This window comes from Plectropomus leopardus, chromosome 3 (genome assembly GCF_026936395.1).
Source record: "Plectropomus leopardus strain MGB_pleo_1.0 chromosome 3, ASM2693639v1, whole genome shotgun sequence".
NCBI lineage: Eukaryota > Metazoa > Chordata > Actinopteri > Perciformes > Serranidae > Plectropomus > Plectropomus leopardus.
Genome location: NC_142178.1, coordinates 18,218,462 through 18,242,500, shown reverse-complemented (window position 1 = coordinate 18,242,500; position 24,039 = coordinate 18,218,462). Strand labels below are relative to the sequence as shown.

The 24,039-nt window shown below is 39.6% G+C and overlaps 1 protein-coding gene across 5 annotated transcripts in view; it reads right to left on the bottom strand.

Annotated features, from left to right (window-relative positions):
- LOC121942621 (protein ELFN1) overlaps positions 1 to 23,732 on the bottom strand; it is a 153,360-nt gene extending 129,628 nt beyond the window's left edge. For 3 of the 5 annotated variants that reach the window (XR_015776242.1, XM_088075807.1, XM_088075809.1), the window contains exons 1-2: positions 23,571 to 23,732; positions 23,372 to 23,404 (exon numbers count right to left, since the gene is read on the bottom strand). The gene's annotated coding sequence lies outside the window, so the exon portion shown is untranslated. Of the gene's footprint in view, positions 1 to 10,590; positions 11,986 to 23,371; positions 23,405 to 23,570 lie in introns of those variants that run through there. The other 2 variants (XM_088075808.1, XM_088075810.1) reach the window with 1 other exon arrangement.
- Between the last annotated feature and the right edge of the window lie 307 nt (positions 23,733 to 24,039).

Here is a 24,039-nt window from a genome sequence, read left to right as displayed (position 1 = left end):
TTCCTCGAATGGCCACTTGAGGCTGGCTCCAAAACTGATTCAATCCCCAGAGTCCCCAATGCTAAAATGCCCAACTTTACAGCAGAAATAAACATATTAACAGCAGAAATAAATATTAGTTTGTTTGTTAACTTGCAGGTTTTAGTTCAACTTTCTGTTAACGCAAACGGAAGCTTCAAGTCCTCAAGCAAAAACATCAACACATCCGGCCGAGAAAATCTGGGTCCTTCAAAATAAAAGAACCATGGGTTCAACCTTGATTTATTTGATTATAAAAATACTTTGTCTGACTTTAGCATAACATTACTTAATACGTTACTTAATTTGACATTATAACAGTATTTTATTTAACTTTATTTTAATAGTAGTTTATGTAACTTTATTTTATGGCGGTAGCTACTTTATTTGTAACTGTAGTTCATTTTGTATTTTAGTAATTTACTGTAGTTTAGAGGAGATTCCAAAAAATCAAGATATGTATCATGTATCGCGATATAGTAGTAAAATATTGTGAGATTGTTTTATAGCCATTTTAGCCAGCCCTAATATTGGTGTCTTTTAAGATACTCCACCATTTTTTTTTTTTGTTATTTCTTGAAATAAATGGAAAATATTTGATATTATTTTACTGTACTGGTAGATTGTCATGTAAGAAAAGGAGGCTACATAAGAAATAAAAAATACTTGGCAAAATGTAGATTTTGTCCCTTGTATGGCACATAATTTAGTATTAGCTTAAAAACTGGAGCTGTAACTCAACGTGTTTTAAAGGCTTTATAATCTGATTCATAAACAGCCCTTCATCTCATCTGATTAGTTGATAAATCCTTAAAAACTGTTTCGTGAACAACACTTCTAAACTTTGGCTGCCATCATCCAAAAAGCAGCGCTTCATCATGGAACAAAAAGTAATTCCTTTATTTATACCACTGTGGTGGTGCAGTTTGAAACAACGCAAAGTTGACCCTTCCTCAACTCTTGCCTGAGCTCCATTCAAACTGGGCTACACAAGCTGCTTCACTCTCTTATACAAAGTAAAAACATCCAACTTACGGACAACATCTCCATTCTGCACACACATCTGAAGCTTTTTTTCTGCTGCTGACATACATACTGCGGCAGAGGGAGAATCTCTCCTTAAATTTCCTCTCAAAGTTTGTTCCATTTTTCATGTGGTAAAATTTGGGGTTTTCCTCTCATCTTTTTAGAAAGCTCGGATTCAGAGCTGTTGTGGGCCTGGAGAACCCATTGAGACACTGAATAGGATATTGGGCTATATAAACAAACTTGACATGACTCCACAGAGTGAAACCACAAGAAATACGATTTGTCTCTTTGTAGTTGCCCAGCTCACACATGTAACTCAAAGACACATAAAGCAGCTTCAGCCCCAGAGAGATTCATTTTGATTGTCTATGTAACACACCAAGAAAGAGACAAAGGGAAAGTGTTCTCAGAGATTCAAGGTTTTAATGCTGTCCTCATACTGCAGTTTCCTATATAACTGACCATTATTAACTGGTTGCCCCCCATAGTTACTGTTGCCATGTCAAGTTTTCTGTTCTTGCACGCCAGCATTTGCAGTTTAAAGCAATAACGCTGGCAGATTTACCACTCAAAATGTTTAAAAAGAACAAAAAAAAGAACTTTTCACATTTCTGACTGTGACTGTGGATTTTGTCCGATGAAATAACAACTAACATTGAGAGTTTTACCAGTTAGCTAGTCAAATAAGCCAAAATTTAGCTCCATGAGTCACTTGAAAACAATCTCTGAATGACCTTTTAATGTTTTAGAGTAACTTGTTATAAAAAGAGAACACCAAAGGGTCTTAAAAATGCACATGATGGTTACATGCATGATATCAAAGACTGAGGCTAAAAGTGTAAAAGTAGTAATGGGCGGACCACACTGCCTGCATTAGGCAGTGTATATGTGTCACGAAACCAGTTGTTATGTATTTCGGTGCCCATGTTAAAAAGTTGAAGCAGCCACACTGCCGGTGTGAGCAGCACTACTCAGGCGTGAAACGGCTGCTGATCAACCGCAGCACATCTTAAGAAATGAAGTGTCTTGATTGTTTCTGTTGGACGCCACAAAGTTGTCAGCAAAAGAAGACTGTGAAAATGGTGTTTTGATGATTATACTGGCATAATATCACCTTTTACTACAATTCATCTGTATCTGTTACAGAGACAGAGAAGTATCTGTTTTACTTAACCCTTCATTGGGAAACATTTGAAGGACCATTTTATTGACAATGCAATAGTCTGCATGGATTCATAAATGAGCAGTGAATCAAGGGTTAATTGTGGAAATACAATAGTTACAGCAGGAGGCAGCTCTACAACAGCAGGCAGCTCTACAGCAGCGCTGCAGCAACAATGCTGTTAATGTGAACGCTGCAAGTGTGTGAGCCGCAGCAGCTCAGAGAGGTTGCCGTCGCCGGATGTTCACACATGCAGTGTCATTAGTCCTAGTGTTTTAAAATTGATAAGGACAAATGTGACATCTAACTTACTTAAAGCTAACATGACCCTGTTTAGCTGCTTGGCATATTTTAGCAAGACAAAGATTAGATTTATGCTTTATTGTTCCTATTTTCAAATAATATGTTTTACCACTTTTAACAAGGCTTTTAAGGAATAACCAGAGGTGTATTGCTGCCAGAGAACACCGGAGAGACTTTTCACCACTTTTATTCTCCAATTGAGGAAAAAGAATATTTGCATAATCTGTTTGATTATACTGCATTTTCATTTTCAAGTACTTTGAGATCCAATCATCAATAAAGCCTAGTATATCAAACAAAAGAGAAAAAACTAAATGGAATGGTCAAAGAGAGTTACATGCAAAAAAACATTCCATCTTAAAAAGTTGCTGGTAACTGCTGGTAGCCTTCAGCCGTATAGTGAATTCAATTTGTTTTTCTCAGTCCATCTAGTTGTTATCACGCTAATGTTTGTTCAAGTGTTTATTTTTCTCAGTTTGGTTTCGATTTGTTATTTAATTGCGATAAAACGTGAGTTTAACATCACAGCTGTGTGTGCCAATCAGCGTGCTTCCAATTAATATAGCTGCTTGTGATTGGTTGGACAGGTGTACGGGTGGGAACTTGATACCGTGGAGATAGCTACTGCACAGACTCTGGCTCCAAATTACCTACTGGTCTAGAGAGCATTTGAAGTAGTATTGTATTGAATTTAACAGCATAGTTTCATTTTGTCAACAAGTCAAAATATTTCCATTGTCATAATATGACTTTTTCTTATCATATTGAAAATTATACCAGTATTATCGGGGGAAGATATGATATGGCACAGATGTTTTGTGATTTTTTTTTTTTTTTCTGAACAGAGAAGGAAAATTTCCAAAAACGCGTACACAGGGCAGAGCATTACATTGTCAACTGCTTGTAAAATGAGTTTCTGGAAATTAAATTAAAATACTAATGGATTTTCGAACAGGGAGCAAAAATGTTTCGGGATTCAAACTGTCCCTAAAATATGAAAGTTATCTGTTGGATAACAGAGCGAATTATCCTCGCCCTTCTTCTCTGTCATTGTCTCTGTCAGGGCTGCTCTCAGGATATTTCAAGCAACAGGAAGGGGATACAAATGACGCCCAAACCCTAAAGAAATTTGTCACCAAAAAGGAGAGAACAGAGAGAGATGCCTGATAGATAAGAGACAAGCGACAAATCAAAAAACAATCTCCCTGTTGCTGGTATCTGGGGGTTTGAACGACAGATCTTTGTCGGGAAATGGAGGAAGTGCCGATGTGCTGCTCAGCCAGGGGAGGTAATACGATTTCAATAGTCCAGTCTCTAGTAGTTAATGGGACAGCCAGAGAGATTTCTCCTCTTAGCCCTGAAGAGCACCTCAGAGCAGGACATCAGAGGGTTTTTCAAGCCAGGCCACAGTGTCTCCAAACTGCCTCTGCCACAGAGGCAGTGCTGTCTGCAGAACAGAGGGCAGAGGTAATGAAACAGAATAGAGACGAGGAGGCTGGGAGGAAAGCACATCCATTGAACGCTTTCTCCATCTTTCCCACCCTTTTGTTATTTTTTTCCTCTGCCTTTTCATTTCACCCTGTGGCATCCCTATCCCTCTCTCTATCTATCTTTCTGCCTCTATCACCTCTAGCCCTCTTCGCCTCCTCTCCTCCCCCTGCTCTTTTTTCCTCTTCCTCTCTCAGCATACACACCACGATCTCTCCTTGATTTCCAGAGAGAGGCTGGTATAGCAGCAGCCGGCATACAAACTAGCTGACTCAATACACACACACACACACACACACACACACACACACACACACACACACACACACACACACACACACACACACACACACAGGCTCTGTGAATAGGGTGTGTGCATTGTGGACGGTATAGAAAGATGGCGAGAGATGAGAGGAAAAAGAGGGGAGGAGGGAAAAGGTGTTTGGGAAAGGGAGATAGAAAGAGAAAGAGAAGGTGTGAGACCTTTGCTGAGTTTAGGTTGGGATTAGTGCTGGTTCTGGCGTACTGGCATCAGCAAAGACATGCGTCAGCATACATTAAGAAGCTCATTCATCATTCACGCTATGAACACGAGGTATGAGGTCACTGCTCGCTTGTCTCATTGTTTCAAACTGTAACGCTTCGGTTAACGAAACCGGTTCTCGGGAACTGTTAAACTACAACTTGAGACTATGAATGATTTTAGGTTCCAGGATTCCCAGACGAAAAAACCATCCAATTTTGATGAGCCCTGGGCCAAAGAAGTTTAGGCCCCATTTCAGCACAGAGAATGAGGTTTTACTCAGGGTTATGAGAGCATGAACCTGCGCCCACAAGCTGCCCACTATATTAAAGGGACAGTTCACCCTGATTAAGTGGGATCCAGTCATGCACAGGTTTTGAGATGTCATGATTACTGCTTCCCCTTTAATACAATGAAAATTCATTTATGCTTTCTACTGAGGGGGAGTGCCGTCTCGGAATATGACAGATGTTACTGTTAAATTTTTAAAATGAAATTTTTCAACTCTGTGAGCAGCACAAACTATTTTCCATTCAACTCTGTTATATTGGGGTAGGGACACAAATCTTAGAGACACATGGTTAGATAATCCATTGGATTAATTTTTTTTCTCTTTTTTATCTTGCACAAATAAGATAGCTGATCACTCTTGTGTGCACTAGATATTGATTTAGTGCAGACAAAATAACAATTATTTTTATGTTATTTTAACTTTTATCAAGAGGATGATATTGGCACCCGAGGTGGAATCACAAACAGGGCTATTTACACCCTGGTGTGCATTCTTGGCCGTCCTAGAAACGTTGAAATAAGACATTAACACAAACAGGTCTATTCAGCTATTCTGGTTAAATCATCTATACAGCGTGCATTCAACAGCTTTATACAAAAACTGAAAATAATATGTCGACTGAGGAAAAATATTAATAAGCAAATAAGAAAAATAATAATGGGCAAAATAAATAATAAGCAGTACTTTTGGCAATTTTTTCTCTCATATTTGACACTTAAATCTCAGAGAATATCCAAGATTGGCTGCTTCTAGCCCTAACTATGACCTCTTTGCCCTGACGCCTGCCATTTACAGTTTGCAGTGGGATCCATAATAACGCATGCTAATGCCAAAGCTGTAATGTGACTATTCTCACCAAGGTCAGTCCATGTTATTTCATATATTTGAGATTTTTTCTGGGTTTATGGGGCTCTATTATTCTGTTTCTAGATTTCATTTTCTGTATTCAAAATATTCAAATACAGGAATTCAAATTTGGTATATATTATGCCATTTCTATGTATACTGTATGTTATAGTCTATGCTCAAACATAGTTTTCTATAACAATAACAATAAAATATTACTAAAAGGCTTGGTCCAGTGTGTAGGATTTCTGGCATCTCGCAGTGAAATTGCAGACGCGTGAAAGCATAAAAGAGAAGTACGCTTGCGGATACAAAAATGAAAAAAATGAAAAAAACGCAAATGGCCCTATCAAGAGCCAGTGTTTGATTATGTCCATTTTGGGCTACTGTAGAAACAACATGATGGACTCTGTGGAAGAGGAACAATCCATATGTAGATATAAAGAGCTCATTCTAAGGCAACAAAAATATTTCAGGCAGTTATAAACTAAGGAAGACATAGTTGTAAATATTATATATCATTTATGTCTATAGATGCTCATAAATGCTAAACACTAGACCTTTAAGTAACATTAACAAAGTTAGCAAAATATTAAACTCTTGGTAAATTTAGTTGCCAAATAAAACCAACTGAAATGCAGTAAAGTATAAGTAAAAAGTATTATGAAGTGAAAATACACAACCTCTATATTTGTACTTTCACCCTGTGTCTTTCAGGTAAGGGGGAGGTTTGTTTTTTTCATGTGCTCATGCCTTCTTGTTATTATTTATGTTTATGTGTGGACCCCAGGAAGAGTGGCTGATGTATCTGCATCAACTAACGGAGATCCTAATAAACACAAATACAAATTGCAGCCCCCACCCTCCACCCCAACCCTTTACTATTTGCATACTGTGTGTGCGCGTGTGTGTTGTGTGCATCTGTGTGTGTGAGTTGCAACAATAACTTCCTAATTACAGTTCCCCAGTGTTAGTGCAATCTTCCTGAAATGCTAACTAGCCTCCGACAGGGAATATGGTACATTATTAATCCATGTGCTCGCTTGAGCGTGTGTATCCTGTGCTCGGAAGTGTGTGTCTGCAGCGCACACATGTGCTGACTTTTGCGCATGCACATGTCTGCTACACATCCCTCACGCCCTCCTGTAAAGAAGCTCAGTTCACATATGTGTGTATGTGCTGCTGTGCGTGTTGATATCAAGCATTGCCTTGTGTTAAAATGTTTACACCGAATTTAAATGTGCATGCGTGCGTGTGTGCGTGTGTGCGTGTGTGCGTGCGTGTGAGAGTGTGTATGCCTACATTACTCATGACAAGCAACCTAATCTAAGATTTGTTTACAACTTATTTGTATTCTGATCGTATTTCAATCACAAAACAGAAAATGAATAAATGTAACAGTAGTCGATTTTGCAACAATAGCAGAGTAAAAAAGAAAAATGTCTTCACATTCAGACCCAGTCAGCAGGGAGGTGCCATGTTAACTCTGCATGCAGATTTGCTTCCACACCATGGGGTATTCCCTCTCAACAAAGATCAACATTGTGACAAGAGATACTGCCGGTTCTCTGTGCATCAACGTGCCTAATATGGGGAGCTACTTTCTGTTGGCTTTGACAAATAATAACTGATGAGAGTTGATTTTGAAATTTAGCCTGGGATTTAAACAGATAGGCGCTTCATGTCGCTCCCTCGCAGTGGCAGCTAAAGGAGCGAAAAATGCACTAAATGGCTTGGAGAGCGAGGAGGGATCTCCCTTTACACAGCAGTGTTTCTTTAGTATTCCTGGAGAACTTGCCCCACAGTTATGCCTCTAGGTACTGAGACTGTACCATGGATGGATAGCTCACTCCTGGGTCTGCGGTAAACGATACACGGAGGAAAGAAAACCTTTACAACTTCAGGTGAAGTCAGAGCAACAACCGGGTGTAACGACAAGACACCACAGACATTAAACCCATCCCTTTCATTCATTTTGTACCTGCAGACATTCTGGCAGTTCCTCTATACTAAAGTTGTCACTTTTCATTACTGCTGATTTTTAATGTTGCCACCTGCCTTATTACAGACGTAACTATTAGAGCCCAGCCATGTTTGACATTTCTGCTGTGGCAGCACAAAAAGCTTTCACTGCTGCTTGTACAGAGATTTTGTTTAGTTTTATAAGTTGTTAGCTCTCAAGAATCAAACAGAGCAGTTTAGTAACCGCAGGTTTAGAGGCCCCTTTGTTCTGCTCTTACAACTCTTGAGACTGGGAAAAGTGTGCTGCAGCAAGCACTGCAGTACTAATGCAGGATGAAAGCAAGATGAGCGACCTCTGAGATAGTTATCAATGAATTCCCAGGACAACTAAAGACTTCGCTGTGACTGAGGATCTCTGGCCTTGAAAAGAGCCAGCCAACCATTTCTCACGCCCAAACGCATAATGTCCCGAAAATGAGTCACTGAAGCTGTTCTGTTTTAGTGGGACTACCTCATGTCTATTCATGGTGTGAGAGGAGTGGGACCCTGCTCCTCTCTCTCTCTTTCTCTCTCTCTCTCTCTCTCTCTCTCTCTCTTTCTCTTTCTATCAATCCTTCTGTCTTCATTTTCTTTCCCTCTCTCCCACTGTGGCACTCAGCCAACAATTGGAGTCAGTCAGTGGAAAAACTCTGTTAGTAGTCCATGCCCTATGGGACAAAGTGGCAACAACATCCGTTACAACAGATAGTGGGGCAAAAGGCAGGAGGCAGAAGGCACAGTGGCCAAAATTTAACTGGCTGAGCCACTCTGTGGCACACGCGTGCACTCAGTGGGCTACTGTGCTTTAACTGCACATCAAAACTGCACGTTTGCTGCATGGCCATATTTTTAACTGGCTTATACTTTCATTCAAAAGTGATAATAAACCTACAAATGGGTGAAGATAAAGTTTGGCCACAACCACATGCAACTTGGCATGTATTTGACAAGTCTCTGCTCCACTGGAGCATCAGCCCTCCAAATGATATTCCTCCTTTGGGTGTTTTGACGGAGGTTTTGGAGGGCTCTATCCAGCACATGACTTCAAAACCTCCCATAGGTGTTCAGTAAGGTTGACATTTGATGACTGTGAGGGCATTGGATTCACATAATTTCAGTGCCCATTAAGCCATTCAGTGACCCCCTCATGCCCTTTATGGAAACATCTGCATTCATTATGTTTCTTCACTGATCTATTCAGTTTTTTTTTCTTTAAAGCTGAAGTGTATAAGATTTAGGGGGACTTAGTGGTGTCTAGCAATGAGGATTGCAGATTATGATCCGCTGAAACTTCTCCCAGTTAGTATTCCTTCAGCGTTTATGGTTCAGGAGGTTTTAAGCTGGAGTCGAATTTTCTGCAGGTCTCTGCATCTTCAACACAAACAGACCTGGTGATTTAAACCAGTAAAACAATGAAAAAGGCAGTTTCATGTTACAAATCAGTGGTTTTCTAATGCTGCTTGTCGCATATGATCTTCGAACTACAGAGGCCAACGCAAAAAAGTGAATGGACCTATCTGGGGTTGGTTTGTCCATTCTGGGCTAGACACATGACGGTCCTTGTTTATGGACACCACAATTTTGACCCACTCCCTATTTAGATATAAGGAAAGCACAACAATTCTTATTTTCAGGTGATTATACACTAAAGATAACATACTTATTTTCAATTTATGCCAGTATATCCCCTTAAATCTTGCACACTGGGCCTTTAAAGGAGCAATACATCTATTTTACACAGGAAGTTCAGTACACTCATCAATAGGAGTGCTAAACAGGGTGTGAAAAAAACAGTTGGCTGTTTGGAAGCTTTCCACAGTTTGAAAAACAACCCTGATAATGTCTAATTAAAGACGCTAAACAGTCACATCACAGGAAACATAGTGTCAGGGATTTAGAGTCAGGATATCACAACCCCAGCTGTCTACTTTTTTAAAATCTATTCATGTGTGTCAGACAACTTTATGGAAATACAACACTAAATCACTGGAGTATCCCTTTAATGTGTCCCCTGCCTGTACAGGCTCAATCTTTTGCATGCACAAGCACTTGTGGTGGGATGTTCTGCAGTATGTGGATCTGCATGTTTAGACTAACACAGAAAAACCTGTGCACAGTTTCACCGAAATCTTCCAGAGAAACACATCTTTTTTTCATGGCAGCTTAGAATATGAAGTATAGTTTTAAGCCTGATGTATTAAAGTATTTTCTACCACAGACTTCTCAGATCAAAAATAAGAAACATGTTGACAAGAACAGACAGATGAAAACATCATTTCAAAGACATCTCAGATGAAAAAAAAAGTTGTTTCACTGCCTGCAGCCTGAAGTGTGCAGAGCCGCTGTCCAGGGTGCTGAACGATCAGCCCGCTGGACTGCGGTGCGGGTGTAAGGGTGAAACCGTGCCGGTCTTTGTCACTGCAGCCCGTCCCGGGACAAAAACTCAATTAATACCAGGTGATCAGCCGTAATATGCGCAAATTATAACGCGTCTAAGACATGTTCATAATGCTGAACAGGCTGGGATCAAAGTTGCCCAGTTACAGGCTGCACAGACCGGAGCACGGGACGTTCAGGCACCGCACACATTCAGCAGCTGATAATGTAAATGTGGATCTATCTGCGCCCGCATTATCAATGGACACAGCGGGATGGAGATAAGACAAGCAAGGCTGCCCGGGAATAGCCAACCAGCAAATTCCCGTCATTCATCACGACTATGCACACACACAAACGCACACGCGCACGCACACAGATGGGTTTGGAGTCGGTGATTTCAGAACCGCAGGAATGCCAGAGCTGCTGGTATTTGCTGCTATTTCAAAGTTGCCTACGCACCGCGAGTCCAGCCATCACAAGGCAAAATGCACATGAAATGAAGCCCTTCCTGCGCAATCTGAAGATGTTCGCGTCTGCTTTTCACTTTACCTGATCCAGATGTGGAGGAAGGCGCCTCGCAGGTCTTCCTCAGCAAAACGGTCCGCTCGGTGCCTCTGGCAGTATGTGTGGCTGTGTTGATGTTGGATTTTTTTAATTTTTTTTTTTTTTAGTCTTTGTCTGTCACTGATTTGGTCCCAGCTTGCACGTGTCTCCTCTGCGGTGACCGGGGAAAGAGCTCAGCGGCAGCAAGCAGCCAGTGTGGCGTCAAGATTTTTTGGGATGCAAAACGGCGCCTGGTGTGATGTGCTGCCTCCTCGCCGCTGTCTCCCTCGTTCTCCGTCTCTCTCCTCTCAGTTTCTGCCTCTCACACTGCGTCAGGCTCCACTCCCCCCTCCTCTCTCTCTCTCTCTCTCTCTCTGTTTGACTGTCTTTGACTCTCTCTCACTCACACAGTGGAACAGACGGTGATTAATTCGCTGGAATTCAGTTTCTCTCTCCCCCTCTCTCTTTCTATATGTGCCTCAATCACCCTCAATCCGTCGCCCCTTCCTCTGAACTGAAGCGACCGCCAGCCAGCTGTTCCGGTAGAGGAGAGAGGGTTGCATGGCACTTGAAGCACCGCAGACAGTCATTTAGATTAGATGCTTTCCCATTTGGAAAGCGAGATAGCCTGATAAGTACTGTACTATCAAACCCAAACTGGGAAAGTTCTTGATGAAATGGTATGAAATCCAGGCTGCCGGAGAATGAAACAGTCATAGGGAAGCATTAGAGAAACACTGTGATTTTTTTTGTTTTGGTTTTTTTTTGGGAGTGATGGGAACCCACATTTCTGGGTGTTTCTCTGCACTCCAGCTGCTGCTGCTGCTGGTGGATGCATCAGGTCCTCCTGGAGGCAAAGCTGTGCTGTAGTCCCACCAGAATGAGCAGTCCAATGTTATTTGAGGTTGGCTGTTTGCCTAAATGCACTATGGGGCGACCTGATGTCCTGCCAGCAGACATGGTCAGATTAACTGCCTCTTTAGTACAGGCACACACGTGCACACGTGCGCTCACGCAGGCATGGAGGCAGATATATAAATGACTTGAAAGAGAAATGAAAGGATGAATACACATATTAACATGCTCATGTACTGTCATCTAGAAAAAAAGGCTCTTGTTCAAAGTCTCAAATTAACTGCCCTTTTTTTCCACAGATAGCATAAATCCACGGTTGTATGTTCACAGCTTACATCATATGTCGCATTAGTGGATATGGAGACTAAATATAGGCTAAACCCGGTAATCTGACGCTAAAAGGCTGTAGGTGATGGCTGACATTGGAGTGAACTGCGCCCTCATGACCCTCATATTGTATGATTGAGGAATAAGGAATGAGGAAGATGAGAGGCAAGGAGGTCAGTGAGGGAGAAAAAGAAAAGAAACATAACAAGGACATCATAAATGAACAGAAATCCCTCCTCCTGTCTGGAGAGAGTGGAATAGAATAGAATAGAATAGAATAGACAACCCTGAGGTGTCCATGACTGACATACTAAATAATTTGGATCTGCTCCAGGGACGCTGCAAGTATATGACCTTTGACCTGGCCTCTGACCTGTTGGATAATTTCTCCACAGGGGATAAATGCAGCATTAGATCAATATTGACTGGATAAAAAGGTCGATTAGAATACAGTCCATTTTCTAATATGCATGATGCCATAGTTCTGTTGGAGGTAGCGTTGCGTCAAAACAGCCAGATTGAGAAAACATCATGTTCTCTGAATTTTTTTGTATTTTTTATACAAATCATGGTCAGCATTAGGGATGCATAATGATACTGGCACATCATGGGTATCGGCAGTTATTGGCTTTAAATGTCACAATACAATTTTATATTTTTTTTACTGTCACAGTGAACATATACAAAACGTCAACCCTAAGTTGAAGTATTTTTCTTACTTTGTTCAATTAATGAATATAACAAAAAAGCATTGTGTTTTATGTCTCCATCTACTGGTGGGCTTTCACGACAAGAATATGCATAAAATGATGTTAATTCTAAGAGACGTAAACATCACTAAAATTAGGTGAGAAAAAAGTTGATATATCAATATCTGTATCGGTAATCAGTCAAACGTGTTGTTATATATGGCGATGTCAGATATTGACAAAAAATCCAATATCGTGAATCCCTAGTCAGTATTTTTTCCAGAAAGATAGCCGTTCAATATATTGATATTCAGAAGTGGTAGAAGAAGTGTTCAGATCTTTTACTTAAGTAAAAGTACTAATACCAAATTATGAAAATACTCAACTATAAGTAAAAGTCCTAAATTTAAAGCCTTAATCTGTAAAAGTATGCTAGTATTCTCAGTAAAATGTACTTTAAGTATGAAAATTATACAGTAAAATATTGCCCGTCAGTTTCTGGATTAAAAATTATTGCTGAATTAATGTGTGTGTTGCATTTTACCACTGTAGATGTTTAAGACTGTGCTCATTTTAACCCCCTTTATATACTGATGGGTATTTTAATCTACAGCAATGCATTGTATCCTATAAACTCCTCATATGTCTGTAGCATGGTTGTCCTGTGAGAACCATGAACTCTAAAAATTCAACTTTTCATTGGTTTGCCCAGAAACAACATGGCAGATTTCATGGGCGAGAATTCCCTCTGTATGTAGATATAAAGGCTTCATCTTAAGGTAACAAAATAGTTAATTTCCTGTGATTATACACTATTATACAACAGTTAGTTCCGACCAAGCAGTTTCATCGGTGCAGAGTAATTCCATGAGTGCTGATATACAGTACAACAGCACTGGGACTTTTTCATTATGCATGTATCACTCCACTTTACAGGTTTTGTAGACCGTTTATTAGGTAAACATCACTGTTTGGTAGTTATCTAGTGTTACCGTAGATTGTATCAGTGTTGGAAGAGCGAGGAAATCCCATCTGACTGGTATCATAATTTAAAAACTACCTGAGCAAAATTCTGCCTAACGCAAAAGCCCTTGACCTGCAGCCCAGGAGGGGAGCAGCTGTGACCAACGGATTCTGGTATACCGCCGTTCACTGAGAGTAAACCAGCTGTCACAGATGTTACAAGGATGTGCAGTGAGGCAGGAACACACTCATCTGACACCAACCATAGCTGAGAGCTACCGCCATACAGAAAAAGTCTAATACGGGACTCAAGGTGACGGAGATCATGGCAGTGAGTGGACATACGCTGGAGCGATGTATTGTCTGAGCAAACAAACTCATCTGAATCACACAGGCCGCCAAAGTGTCTGTTAACAGACTCTTTTTTCACTAGAAATGCACAGATACAAGTAAATGATACAAAGCAGCTTCTGAGCATAACATGAAGACTGAGTTTTCACCAATTAGCAAACTGGTGTGTTGGAAAATGTTTATATGTTGGCTGGCAACAGCTGTCCTTTCCAGCAGTTGCAGAGCAAATTGTGTCGGTGGAGCCAAAAAAATCATTAAATAAACAAACAAATCATAATCTGTTGTCGCTTATTACTGTCAACAAATAAATGGCGCTTGTAGAACTGTTGTATAAAAGCAATATTGCACTAAAGGATGTGCTGTTATACTATATATCATCACTGCTGTGATTTTGTCGTAGGCCTATGACTGAATCACAGCCATGATGATATACAGCACAACAGCATTCCCTCTCGTGTGATATTGCTTTAATAAAAACATAGCTTTGAATATTACATCTGTCAACACATGTCCCTAAATCCTTAATGCTGGACTTAAGTAAAAGTATGTGAGTATTACCAATAAATATGAAAGTAAAAGCATTAATTCTAAGGTAAAATATTCCCTGTCAGGGTTTTGCTATTCTATATGAGGGTTCTGAATTATTGTTGCATTAATGTGTACGTTGCATATTTCTGCTGCAAATGTTTAAGGTTGTACTAATTTTAACCTTTACACACCGTTGGGTAGTTTGTTCGATAGTAATGCATCATACTCAAGATTATTATGTTTGTAGCGATACTGTCCCGTGAGAACCATGTATCTCCAAGAATTCAACTTGCCATGGTGTCAGAATAACAGCTGTTTTTATCTCTGTGACAATGTATCTTGCAGCTGATTCAAGAGCGTTTTTAAATTATTAAGTTATTTTTCGTAACAAGTAGGAGAATTTTCTTAACACATACAGAAACTCTAGATTGCATGTAATGTGAGCATGAATGGTAGTCTGTCTGTGTGTGTCAGCCCTGTGATATTCTGGAGACCTGTCCAGGATGTACCTCACTCACACCCAGTGTCAGCTGGAATAGGCCTCAACCCCCCCGTTTCACAGAAAACAATGCTTGCATGTAAAGTTAATGTTCTGTATCTAATCGAAATCAGCCTCTGTTTCCTGTTCACTTTTCTTTACGCTATATTAAGTTACTGCTACTACTGTAAGCCCAATATTTCCTACAGCTGCATGACATTACAACTGGTGAAACACAGCAGTGACTTTTACTGTGGAACAGTCAAAATCAAATTCGAATTTATCAATGAGGTTAGCACTATAACCACAAGCCATTCATTAAAAATGGGTCTACAAAACGGGACGACGCTGATTTCAGCATTTATTTTTGTTTTTTGACAAGGGATCAGTTTAAAATGTTGCAGAGAGTAATGGGACGAGACGGAGCAGCCACGGTAAGCTGTTAGAGGATGAGCTGCAGGCGACAGGGCACACACCTCCAGTTCCTCACCAACTCCTGTTAGTGTGTCCTGCTGTTGTGTGGGAAACTGCGCAGCATGAAATCAGATCACGGTGGCTCATGACATGATGGGAAAAGGCCAATTAGTGTCTGACTTCTTTATTAAAACATGAGTTTGCTTGGCTGCGCTGGGAACAGATTGCTGTTCTGTTGTATTTCTGACAAAGTAGCTGCTCAACGAGTGTTTGCTGCTCAAAGAACTATGTGACCTGTAGTACTAAACTGCTGTTGTCACCAAATCAACCACAGCATAAGTCTTAAGTTGACTAAAGGCAACCTGGAGGAGGTTTCTACAGTTAAAGACAAGCTGATTCAAGTACTTCTGATTCAATATGATTACATTTTCTGTAATGTTTAGTGCATCGTAACACTTAATTTGTAGTCATACACATTAAATATACATTAAACAGAAGTGTAATGTTTAAATGCATTGTCTGTGCTCTATACTAACTTAACACAGGATCTGCCAAATCAATCAATTAAAATGGTTCATGTTTTACCAATAATCAATATGATCAATTGAACTACCTCAAATGGCTTTAAAAGAAATGCATATAGCTGCCGAAAATGGTGCCTCTGGCAGAATGTGTGACTGTGTTGATGCCTTAATTTGCATAATGTTACTCAAATTAACATGTGCCAACCAAGGTGAAGACTCATAAAGACCAAAAAGACATGCAAAGGAACAACAAAGAGACATGAAACAACTACAAGGACACACAAAACTACCACCAACTGAACCACATAAAGATACAAAACCGCCACAAAGTCTGTCTTGCTCCTATGGGTGTTGAGGCCTTTTGCATATCTGTGCCCAGGGGGCCCATCGTCACAAAATCCGCTCATGGCCGCATTACTGCAGTCACCACCGTACAAGATAACATTGGAAAATATTTGGAACTTGCAGGATTTTTGTTATTGTTTGTTTGTTTTTGTGGGTGTTTTTATTTTAAAGTTGCTTTAATATGATTCTGACATTTTCTAAACAATAAAAACATGCAACTAAATTCCCCAAATTCCATGCTTAGATCACCTGATGACAACTGAGCAAATTTCATCCACAGAGGAGCACTGTGAGATGGGATGGGAATACACAGCTAATTCTCTCTGAATTGAATTTTTTTTTTAATCAAAAGGAAGGAAAACAATGTACAATCTTAAATCAAATTGTCAAGATGCATCATCAAATGTATTCTCTGTGACAACAGTGATTTGCACCAGCTGGCGTTAATGTAACAGTCTGTTTTAGCTCTTTTCTCACTCTGCCTCATCTGCCTCTATCATTCAGGTTTTTTAAACCTTACAGAATGACTTTCAACAGCACCTGGAAAACTAAGTTTTTGCCATCAGCGGTGAGTCATACATGCAGACAGGACTATAAACCTGTGTGATAGTGATACCAGACCAGGTGTTTTAAAAGTAAGAGTGATGCCCCATTAGTCAGGATGTGTCATGTCTTGTTTGTGTTCTGTATTGCCGTCTGCTGTGGCTATAAATGGTATCTCTTCCTTGTATAGAATGGATTTTGTCGCTGTAATGGGTGAATGTCAATGCCATGTAGAGTCCTAATGGTTACTGTTGATGTCTCAGATTGGTACAAAATGTCATACTTTCAGATTCTCTGCAGCTATAGGCCTAAATAGGAAACACATTTATGTCACATCACATCAAGATACTAAACTACCCCTGGCCATTTTTCTATGGAAATAAGAAACAACAAATGTTCCACTCACTTTTGCAAATGCTGTTAAATGTTTTAGGGTGGATGTCTCCTGTATCTTGTAGAAAATGTACTGGCCACTGGCTGAAGAAGTGTTCAGATCTTTAAAGTAAAACTAGCAACATGTAGAAATACTCTGTTTCAAACAGTCCTGAATTCAAAATTTCACTTGATTAAAAGTACATTAGCATCAAAATATACTTAAAATACTGACAGTAAAAGTATTTATTAGACAGTTTTGAATTATATATGCGTTACACTTACTGGATTATAACCAAAGACACAATAATGTGTAAATCACTTTAATGTTGCAGCTGGTAAATATGGGTCTAGTTTTAACTTTAAATACTACCACATATGTTTATACATATAGCAATTTTTGTTTTATTAGTTGATTGTTGTTAAATATCAGTTTTATATTGTATTCATCTAAATTTGTAAAATGTTACCAGTAATTACAGCTGTTGAATAAATGTAGTTAAGCAGGAGTGTAAAGCAGCATAAAATGGAAATTCTCAAATAAATTTAAAGTACCACAAAACTGTATTTAATTACAGGCCTTGAGTCAATGTATTTAGTTACTTTCAAGAATGAAGAATGCTGTAACGGTTCTGCGACTCTGACTTAGCCATTGTATGTGCTTGTATCCTCAATTAAACATGATCTTATGGACCTTACCATGTGGGAACACTGAAGGGGTTACCCTATCGTGTTAACAGACTGATTTGATTATGAGTGAGGTGTCATCTGAATAACAAACTGAACTAAAACAGTCAAGTGAACATAGCCAGTAAACAAATCTGTGCACCTGTATAGAAGTAATATTATCATATGTGCTTATGACAATTTTACATGTATACGTCTAGGGGATTTAAACATCCAGTGTTACATAATGTATGTGTCATACATGTACCGTATGTAATTTTTATGCACCAAATCTCCGTGGATTTACACAAATAATACCTACATGTACTCATATGTATTATTCATGTACATAAATGCAAGCATCAAAAATTATTTTCTGCATTAAAGTATTCTTTATGCTGACTTATGAAGTCCTAACCAAATATATTTATTGCCCAGTAGTGGTGGAAAAAGAATCCAGGTATTTTGGTTAAAGTAAAAGTAGAAATAATACAGTGTCAAGGTACTCAGTTAAAAGGATCTTAGTAAAAGAAGTGCATCACAATCTATACCTAAAGTGCCAAAAGTAAAAGTACTCATTATGCATGTCCACCTCAGAATAATATATATTAGGTATATGTTATTACAGTTGGTGCACAAATTTGTACATCACTGAGATGTTGCAGCTGGTAAAGGTGGGCCTAGTTTTTTTTAATAAATAATATATAGCCGCTTCAGATCAAGCCATATCAATATCAAGTTTAACTAAATCTCATTCGCCCCCCTTTTCCAGTTTAATCCAAAACAATTTCTGGTTCGAACTCCACCTATTGCGAGTACAGAGATTGGCACGAATACATTTTTTTCTGCACAAAGTATTTCTGTATTTCAAAATACACAGCCATGGGGTGTCCGTTGGCTCGGTGGACTTTAGCTTGCTGCCCTTTCCTGCATGTCATCCCCTCTCTCTCCCCCTTTCACGCTGTTGATCTTCTGTCCTATCTAATAAAAAGGCAAAATGCCAAAAAATAAAACAAATCTTTAAAATATATATATACACACACACAGCCATTACAATGCTACCCTTGTATATGAATATATACCATATGTTGTCATGAATTACATACATATGCTATATAACCCAAAGGGACACATGAATGCTGTATGTCAATATAGACAAAAATAGCCCTATATTGTCACTGAAAATATGAACATTTATGTTTTCCTCTATTGTTATACAATTGATGTTATGATACTATACATGTCTATACATAGGTGGTCATACTCTATACTGTATTTCTTCTCTGTAAGATACAGACAACATGCACACAAATACAACACTGCAGTCAGTATCGTCTTGCCAACAGAGACAGACTGAGAAACAGACGGACAGGCTGAGCGAGCCGGCCGGCAGACGGACAAACGGAAAGAAATTCTAACAGGTGCAGGGTTTAAGATGATTGACAGCTCGGGAGAAGAGGAAGATGAAGGTGAGAGGGAGGCCTGTCAGGCATTGTTGGGTCATTTTTGACCTCTGTCTGCATGCAGCTGTTAGAATGTCACCCTCATTTGTGTACAATGTGTTGTTGTTTACAAAGCTGTAAAGAAAAGCAGCTCTGTACAGTTTTGTTGTTTGGTCAAATCCAAAATGCAAGACATGAGAAAAATATACAAATTAATAAATGACCATTTGCTAAACCCCTCCCCTGACCAGCAACTGTCCAATCACAGCTTAGCAACCATTACTAGGCACAGAAAATCTGTCAAGCTCTTGGAAATCAACAGTTGCTGGCAAGGGATAAAAAGCCGCCTGAAATAAAGGACCCCATTGTTTCAAAAATTACTATGAATTTCTTGTGGTGGATCTGCTACCGTTATCATTGTAACCTGCATACTGGTATGAGCCTTGCAAGGATGGAAAGCTTGAAAAACATAGCTTAGCGTTCTGTAGCAAACCGTCACAGCCTATATTCACAGCTATTACAGGCTAAGTGAATTTGTACAGTAGCATAATTGCATTATAGGATCTACAGTTTATGAGATACACTCCATATTCTCATAGAGTTGATCCTGAAAAAAATATATGAACCTAAATATAGAAATCAGTTGGAGCTACATTAGAGTTTATCCAAAGCCAAAGTGAACACAACTCAAAATGAATAAAAAAAAAAACATTATTAAAATGTAAATGAAATCCTGATGTGTGCATGTAAGATTTTAATTACAACATTAAATAAAACAAAGTGACGCAAATCACCGAATAAAATCACGATGAATGTGTATGTGTGAGAAGAGTGTGTGTGTTAATCTGTGTCATGTGTGTCTGGGTCTGCAGCCCCCAGAGGACCAAAGTCTCCTTTGATACGGAACGAAAGGCCAGCGGTGGCAGCGAAGACTAGCCGAGGCAAGAGAAAACATGAAAGCTGCAGCCGTAATTATGCTTAACCCTCACCCCTTAAGGAGAGATTTGGTGATGCAACCTCACTCTGCCTTCATGGGGCTGACAAAACACTAGCACCTCGCTCTAACTTTAGCAAGGCTAAAGAAACACACACTCACACACACACACATTCACAGACGGTTATACACACATTGATGGAAGAGAGAATGAAGGATGCAGGAAAAAAAACACTTGAAATCTTGAAAGCCGCTTTTGTAATCGCTCTTACTCTGTAATTACACCTAACCCTTTGGGGTTGGTTTGGACATGCGGCATCTCAGCACCTCCATCATGCACTTCACACACACACATAACTTGCACACACACACACACACGGAGACGTGCATGCTCTCATTTATCTCAATACGGTAATAACACTAATGATATCCCATGGGTACCTCAAAGTATAAAGGAGGGACTGAAGAAGGAGAGTGGGAGAGAGAAAGAGTGGGAGAGTAAGACTCTTTGTGAACAGTATGCTCTCATCTCTGTTGGCAGGAACGCCATTTGTGAGTCTGTATGATGTTTAAATAGAGACAGCAACTGACGCGTGCGCACACACACCACTCTCGGAAACGCTCACACACACAGACGAGTGTGTGCGCCGACTAGAAGACAGAGACCGGGGGAATGGAGAAGAAAAGAGGATTTAAGCGACACTGGCAGGCTCTCACACTGTTTTTAGGTCAATGACAAGAAGCCTATTCAACAGACAGACACATACAGATGCACGAGTGAAAAGTACACACAAACACTTGCAGCGGTGCACACACGAGTGCAGCCCAAACACACACAAGCTGTGCATACGCGCAAAATATACTTAGCTGCATTTACTGTCAACCCTCAACAAAGAATCTCTGTAACAGTACTAGAAAAGCTTGACAGATATCACACTCTCCTCAGCCGTTAGTTTTCCCCTCTTGTCCTCCCCTCCATGTCTCTGCCTCTCAGTGTCCATCTCTTCCCCCCGTCTCTCTCTCTAACATGTAAACAAGAGTTTGCTGATGCTGTTTTCTACATGGACCAGATCCATTTCCTGTCCTGATTTGGACACTGTGTGCTCCTGACCCACCATCTTGGCTGGGGTTCAAAGGGACAGTGTGTTTGTTTGTGTGTGAAGTGGGGGGATACAGGAGCAGCCATACAGATCAAAGGGGGTTGAACACAGTCTGTCATCCCACTAGGAAGCATCAACTCTCATCCATATTCACCAGAGGATGTGCGTGCGAGTGCATGTCCGTGTTCATGTGTGTGTGTGTGTGTATGTGTGTGTGTTTGCATGTGTGTTTGAATGAGGCCGGCTCATTTGCAACTTCACTAATCAGTTATCTAACTTCCTCCTCTTTAAAATGAATCTGACCACATTAACCAATGAAGTCTACATAATATTATTTATGCATGCAACTAAATTTTGCCTGCCTGCAAGTCAGGAACAGGCAACATGTGGATGCGTGTAGCTTGTGGACTTATGTGAATGGATGGATTACTGAATGTCCAACGGGGCCAGGCCCAGAACATTTATTGACCAGGAGGAGACTCACAATGACCACAAACTGATGCAAAACAACCACAAAGCGATGCACATGAACTACAAAGAGACACAAACGACCACCAAAGACACAGTTATACCTCAGACACAAAATTACCTTAAAGAGACACAAAATTACCACAAAGAGATGCAAAGAAACTACAAAAAGACAGAAAAGTATCTTAAAGAGAAACAAAATTACTCCAAAAAGACACAAAATGTCCTTAAAGAGATGCAAACTACAAAAATAAACAACATTACTACTAGTTAAACTCTGACTAGTCACAAATGTCCAAAAACCAAACAAATGTAGCCCAAAGAGACAAAATGATCTTTAAGACACACATAATTACCCCAGAGATGCAAAGCAACTACAAAGAAATGTGAAAGGCAATAAGGAAATATATAGAAAGTCACAAAACAACCAAGAAGGACATAACTTTAATTAAAAAAAAAACACAAAATGACCTTAAAGACACACAAAATGACTACAAAGAGACCAAAAAACCACAAGGGTACATAAAATTACCACAAATAAAACAAAATCATAAAAACATGCATGACAACAACAAAGAGATGCAAAGCCACCACAAAGTCTGCTTGTATTGCTACTATGTGGGAAAGATGGTGAAGCCTTTGGAATAGCTGTCCACCTGGGGCCCACCGTCTTATAATCACGCATACATATGTTTCATGTGTGCAGATATTAAATATTAAATAAATATTCAAAGTAAAGTTTGCACACAAGATAGAAGAGTTCTGGGACAATTCTGTCCCAAATTCAAAAGACAAACCAACCCGCTAAGGCCTCCACAAAAATGATTGGGTTGGGAGCGACAGCTGAACCTTATGTTACACTTTTTAAAAAAGAGAGAACATCCCCAGCATTATTTTCCTTTAAACACTTCCCTTGACTTGCAAAAAAAAAAAAAAAAAACTGCAACAGCCTCCCACCCCAATATCTCAAAATATCAGTACGACTCGTTTTACCATCAATAATTCAGAGAAGCAGAGCATGAGGAATTTAAGATGGTGTAGACTAATTTAACTCTTAATATATTAATGGAATAACACATGTTGGCAACATGTGATGCTGAACTCATATTATATAATGGACTTGATCCATTTCACTTCATTCTTTATAATTCATGCATGTGAACATGGGACTGACTGCTGATAAAGTTTACAATAACAACTGATTACAAATATCCAAAAAGAGTCACATGTATTCTCTGCTTGTGGGACACATTAGCCTTGTGATGGGACACAGGGGACATGTCTCTCTCAAAATTTAGAACATGTTATAAAATAAAACATTAAGTTAGCAGAGGAGTTTGATTTTGACAAAATTAAAAAGCATTAACACCATAAAATGATGCACAGAAGGTATAAACTGGTGCATGAAAATTCACCAGTATGCAGGCAATTAAGTGACGTAAAATTAAAGGCATTATTTTAACAATAAAAACATTAAGAAAGACGACATTTTAAGAAACTACTCCGTGTTTCTTCAAAAATACAAAATAATCACTCCCCCAATAAGTTTTATGCAGTCCACTATTTTCCCTCACTACACAGCGACATATAGGTATGGCAAATGGACAGATCCAAAACTGATGCATTAAAAGTTAAATCATATTGGAATCATGTGAAATCTAATCAAAAAATAATCCAAGCAGCCAACAGGCTTTCCTGTGTTCACAAACTGTCTAGAAACAGGTCAGTGTGTATAAGGCCAATCTGTGTCCAGAAGCCAAAGGAGAGACCAGTAAAGCAGAGACTTACTTTGAATGAGTCCTCTGAGCAAATGAGAATATCCTGCAAAGTGAAGGGAAAAGTTACGGGTTAAATCCAAGCAGAAAAAGGTGAAGATTTCACAACAAAGAATCAATCATAGCAACTCCGGGGATCAGTGCTCTGCCTGGCAGCGCATGGCCGCCCAGGTGGGAAATCCAGCCGCTTCTGCATACAAACTGGCACTCACGTTCATCCAAATGTACTTTTTCTTTGACATTCTTGTGTGATTTCTCTCTGCCCTCCTTTCCGGGTGACGGTTCAGCATTCAGAAACTAGATATGATGGTAAATATCTTCTTTATTTAATACTCCTCTCTTCCCTCTTCTCTGCTCCCTTCTTTCGGGTTTGTTTGGTGGTTTGACCCCGCCCACTCGCACAGGTGACACCCATTTATCGCCTCACTTTCATTTAAAGGACTAATCTGTCTTTTTTTTCACTATTACCTCCTTTCTGCAACACTTTCCTTCTTCATAGAACCCTACATTAGTGATGATTAACACACTTAATCTGGCCAAAATCTGCATGGGTGGCCCCCAACCGTTTTCTAAATCACAATGAAACTAGGTGATTCACACTAGGAACTGTTAGTGTACTTTTATTATACATAAGATCACAGAGTGCAGAAAACAGCATTAAAATAGAGCTTGTTTATTAAA